Below are 5,671 nucleotides of genomic sequence, written 5' to 3' on the forward strand. Positions count from 1 at the left end.
AGCACAGCAGTCACTCGGGAGTGACGTCATCGCACAGGGGGAGAATGGTGATGCATAGCGCGGCACCAGCCGCGCTATGCTTCATCATTACTGTGCGCGGTGACGGGGGAGACGCCGCAGCCGCTGACACCAGGTAGGGGGCCCCGGTGCCGCCACTGACATCAGGCAGGGGGGCCCGGTGTCGGCGGCGGCAGCGGGTCAAATAGCGGCCGCGAGGTCTGTGACAGATCAGCGCAGCTCCTCTCACACTGACAGGAGCTGGCTGCTGATCTGCCTGGCGGCCGCCGGGCCCCTAACCTCCCGGGCCCGGTCGCTGTCGCGACCGCTGCGACCACGGTAGTTACGCCACTGGACTGGACAGTTGTCGGTGAGGAGTGGAGGGGCCAGAGAAGTGAGCAGAGGGGATAGTTTAAGGATTTATTTTATTTTTACATCATATGTTTATTATGCTTCATAGTTCTTCATGAATAAGGACATGAAAGTTGCCCGTCTGTGTCAAAATTTTACAGAACACTTCGATTCACAGAGAAGTTATTATTCGCAAGTCAAATTGCTGGGGACAATTCATGCAAAAAGACAAATTTGATTTTTGCCTGATCTGCTCGTCTCTAGATGTCAGGTTCATCAGAAGGCCGCGAGGTGATGAAAGTCCTATGAAGGATATTGCATAAGGACGCGAAAAAGCATAACTGTTCTACAGGGACCAATGTTTTCCATCAAGTTGTATTCCTAGTAAAGTCAATTTTTACTGTTGAATTCACTCTATTAATCGTAAACTACCTTGACTGGGTTTAATCTGTAAAGAATAAGAACATCTATTAGGGAAATGTTCCATACAAATAAAAATATAAGTATAAAGGTATAATCTGCCATGATTGAATACTGTACCGACTATTAGTCATGTAGACCTTCACTGATTTTCAGACTGTACACACGGGAGAAAAATGAACCTTAGATGTTAGGGCAAATCGACGTGATGGATTGAAGGTTTGACCGAAGGTAAGCTCAATAACCAACTTCCCCTCCCATGACCCAAACATTGAACCACTTGTTCAGCTGTCCCTGAAGCTGTTTGGTACCTAGAGATAAAAAAAAGAAAGAATAATAAAATATAGTCACCAATGACTTTATGTAGATTAACAAAGAAATGGCTCTATGGTACTTGGAGGTGACATTTTCTGCAACTCTTGAAGGCCACTAATTCCTTTGTCATAAAAGCAGAACTGCCTTCTTTGCCTGCTGTAGTAAATAGTTGTATAATATAGTATAATAATCTTGAAATAATCGTGTAGCAACTTTTCTTATAACTTTATATTTTGTTTCCTCTGTAATCCCACTTCACAGAAAAAGGGGCATCAATTAAAATAACATCACAGAGAAAAAAGACAGCCATAGTTACCAACACCAGATCACAATACAAATGCACTTCAAGATGCAGCAGACCTCCATGATAAAGACGGGGGCAGTACATGTGCAGCATACTGATAAAATAACCCCATTGAAACCCACCTTGGATGGAGGGGGTGGTTGCCTAGTATTACAATGAATACAGGCTTGAATAGGGCACCATTTATAGATACAGTCATATGAAAAAGTGTGGGCACCCCTATTAATGTTAATTTTTTTTCTTTATAACAATTTGGATTTTTGCAACAGCTATTTCAGTTTCATACATCTAATAACTGATGGACTGAGTAATATTTCTGGATTGAAATGAGGTTTATTGTACTAACAGAAAATGTGCAATCCGCATTTAAACAAAATTTGACCGGTGCAAAAGCATGGGCATCTCAACATAAAAGTGACATTAATATTTTGTAGATCCTCCTTTTGCAAAAATAACAGCCTCTAGTCGCTTCCTGTAGCTTTTAATGAGTTCCTGGATCCTAGATGAAGGTATATTTGACCATTCCTGTTTACAAAACAATTCCAGTTCAGTTAAGTTTGATGGTCGCTGAGCATGGACAGCACGCTTCAAATCATCCCACAGATTTTCAATAATATTCAGGTCTGGGGACTGGGATGGCCATTCCAGAACATCGTAAATGTTCCTCTGCATGAATGCCTGAGTAGATTTGGAGCAGTGTTTTGGATCATTGTCTTGCTGAAATATCCATCCCCTGCGTAACTTCAACTTCGCCACTGATTCTTGCACATTATTGTCAAGAATCTGCTGATATTGAGTTGAATCCATGCGACCCTCAACTTTAACAAGATTCCTGGTGCCGGCATTGGCCACACAGCCCCAAAGCATGATGGAACCTCCACCAAATTCTACTGTGGGTAGCAAGTGCTTTTCTTGGAATGCCATGTTTTTTTGCCTCCATGCATAACGCCTTTTTGTATGACCAAACAACTCAATCTTTGTTTCATCAGTCCACAGGACCTTCTTCCAAAATGTAACTGGCTTGTCCAAATGTGCTTTTGCATACCTCAGGCGACTCTGTTTGTGGCGTGCTTGCAGAAACAACTTCTTTCGCATCCTTCTCTCATACAGCTTCTCCTTGTGCAATGTGCGCTGTATTGTTGACCGATGCACATTGACACCATCTGCAGCAAGATGAAGCTGCAGGTCTTTGGAGGTGGTCTGTGGATTGTCCTTGACTGTTCTCACCATTCTTCTTCTCTGCCTGTCTGATATTTTTCTTGGCCTGCCACTTCTGGGCTTAACAAGAACTGTACCTGTGTTCTTCCATTTCCTTACTATGTTCCTCACAGTGGAAACTGACAGTTTAAATTTCTGAGACAACTTTTTGTATCCTTCCCCTGAACAATTATGTTGAATAATCTTTGTTTTCAGATCATTTGAGAGTTGTTTTGAGGAGCCCATGATGCCACTCTTCATAGAAGATTCAAATAGGAGAACAACTTGCAAGTGGCCACCTTAAATACCTTTTCTCATGATTGGATACACCTGCCTATGAAGTTCAAAGCTCAATGAGGTTACAAAACCAATTTAGTGCTTTAGTAAGTCAGTAAAAAGTAGTTAGGAGTGTTCAAATCAGGAAATTGATAAGGGTGCCCATACTTTTGCACCGGTCAAATTTTATTTAAATGTGGATTGCACATTTTCTGTTAGTACAATAAACCTCATTTCAATCCAGAAATATTACTCAGTCCATCAGTTATTAGATACATGAAACTGAAATAGCTGTTGCAAAAACCCAAATTGTTATAAAGAAAAAAGGTTAACATTAATAGGGGTGCCCAAACTTTTTCATATGACTGTACATGTTTTGCAGCATGTCACACTTATAGCCTATTAGTGACACCCATATTATTAGATCAGGCTGGCTGCTAGTACCATAAGTGCACCCCAGATGACAGACACCCTAAATTACCCAGCCAACACTGAAGTGTCTGGCCTCCATACTGTATAAAAATGGGAACATTTGCAAAAAAAAGACGTATAAAATGCATGAGGTATTGGTCAACATTTTGGCCAAAATACGCAAGCTCTCAACCCATGTCAAGGGTCCTTATTGTCTGTGAATCCCTAGGCATGGATGGGGCACCATTTACACAGATGCATGTTGTGCAACGTGTCACACCTATAGCCTATTAGTGACACCCTTACTACTAGATCAGGTGGGCTGCTAGTATCATAAGTGCACAACACATGATAGACACCCTAAATTACCCAGCCAACACTGGTCTGCATCCTACATAAAAATGGGAAAATACGCAATAAAAAAAATTTATAAAATGAGGCATTGGTCAATATTTTGGCCAAAATACACAACCTATCAAGCCAACGTCAATGGTCCTCATTGACTTGCAAGTCCTTAGACCAGGGGTGGTTTTCTGCCAGGGGCCATTTGGAGATTTCTACCATCATTCAGGGGCTGCACAAAATGATCAGCTTGAAAATTACCCTGCTATGTTTGGTCAAACACCTCATTGTGGTGGCTGGTGCTTCTTCTCACGGCTGTGAAATTAGGCGATATTGATCTTGTTGCTGCTCACAACTTTTTTTCCAGGTTTGTGTCGGCTGGGGCTGTTGAGTACACATCACAAAAGAGACGCTGAGTGCATATACATACACTGGGTACATATACTTCACAGGAGGGGCTGGGGGCATATACATCACAGGAGGTGCTGGGGGAAATATACATCACATAGGAGACGCTAGGGGCATATGCATCCCAGGAGATGCTGGGTGCATAGACACCACAGGAGATGCTAAGGGCATATACATCACGGGAGGGCTGGGAGGAATATACATCACAGGAGAGTCTGTGGGCATATACATCATGGGTGGGATTAGAGGAATATACATCGTTAGGGAGTCTGGGGGGCATAGACATTACAGGAGATGCTGAGGGCATATACATCACTGGTGAGGGCTGGGAGGATTATACTTCACTAGGGAAGATGCGGGGCATAAACATGGCTGTGGGGCATAGACACCATTAGGGGACACAGACATTGCCGGGGGTATATACATCACTGAGGGGTATATACATACCTTGGGAGCACAGACACCAAGGGAGGCACAAAGAGTCCTGGGGGATTCTGAAGGCATAAATAGACAGGCCTGGGGGATGCTGAGGGCACAGAGAGCACTGGGGGATGCTGGGGGCACAGAGATTACTGGAGGATGCTGGGGGCACAGAAAGCACTGGCAGACGCTGGGGGCACAAAGAGTACTGAGAGACGCCTAGGGCTCAGAGCGCACTGGGGGAACTGAGAGCACTGGGGGATGCTGGGGGAACAAACAGACCTGGGGGATGCTGGGGGCACAGCCATTATTGGTGACACAAACAGACAGACCTGGAAATGATGGTGGCATAAACAGAGAGCGGCACAGAGAATACTTGTGGAGGTTTGGGGCACAGAGAGCCCTGGTGGAGGCTGGGGATACAGAGAGCCCTGGTGGAGGATGGGGGCACAGAGAGTCCTGGTGGAGGCTGGGGGCACAGACAGTACTTGTGGATGATGGGGGCACAGAAAGCGCTGGGGCACAGAGAGTCCTGGTGAAGGATGGGGGCACAAGGAGCACTATGTGCACAGAGAGCACTGGTGGGGGCTGGCGGTACAGAAAGCACTGGTGCACAGACAGCGCTGGTGGAGGCTTAGGGCACAGATAGCACTGGAGCTCTGACAGCGCTGGGGGCACAAAGAACCCTGGTGGAAGCTGGGGGCACGGAAAGTGCTGTGGGCACAGAAAGCACGGGTGGAGGCTGGGGCACATAGAGCATTGGGGAAACAGACAGACCTGGGTGGCACAGAGAGCCCTGGGGAACACTGTGGCAGCTGCTCTTCAGTAGGTGTGAGTGCATTGCGCATCTACACCACCCACAAAGTATGTCCACACGCTGGCACTGGCCCGAGTGAGGACATAAACCTCGGGTGTAAACATCGCAGCGTTCAGCATTGAACGCTGCGTGCGGGGTTTAAAAAACCAGCAGCCAGTCCCTAGGAATCTGCCCAGGGCCACAGAAAAGGTCATCACGGACAGCAAACGGCTCGTGGGCCAGAGATTCCACACCCCTGCCCTAGACTTTAATCAAAAGTAATTCCCTGTGAAAAGGACACAAAATTCAAAAAACAATCATAGAATAAAGAGCAGCCAAAACCATGTGACAACACAAATGCACAAGTGCAGCACAGGTGCAAAATATTAATGAAACAACCTATCATACATAGAGGGGGTGGATGCCTAGTACTA

General features: G+C 45.5%; 1 long non-coding RNA gene across 1 annotated transcript; it reads right to left on the bottom strand.

Moving 5' to 3' along the window:
* Positions 1-354: 354 nt before the first annotated feature.
* LOC142301852 (uncharacterized) lies at positions 355-3,995 on the bottom strand. The gene is made up of 3 exons (XR_012752896.1): positions 3,875-3,995; positions 889-1,079; positions 355-796 (listed from the first exon to the last, which is right to left on the bottom strand). It is a non-coding gene; the product is annotated as an uncharacterized LOC142301852 (long non-coding RNA).
* Positions 3,996-5,671: the final 1,676 nt, after the last annotated feature.

The sequence above is a fragment of the Anomaloglossus baeobatrachus genome, chromosome 1 (assembly GCF_048569485.1).
Source record: "Anomaloglossus baeobatrachus isolate aAnoBae1 chromosome 1, aAnoBae1.hap1, whole genome shotgun sequence".
Lineage (NCBI taxonomy): Eukaryota > Metazoa > Chordata > Amphibia > Anura > Aromobatidae > Anomaloglossus > Anomaloglossus baeobatrachus.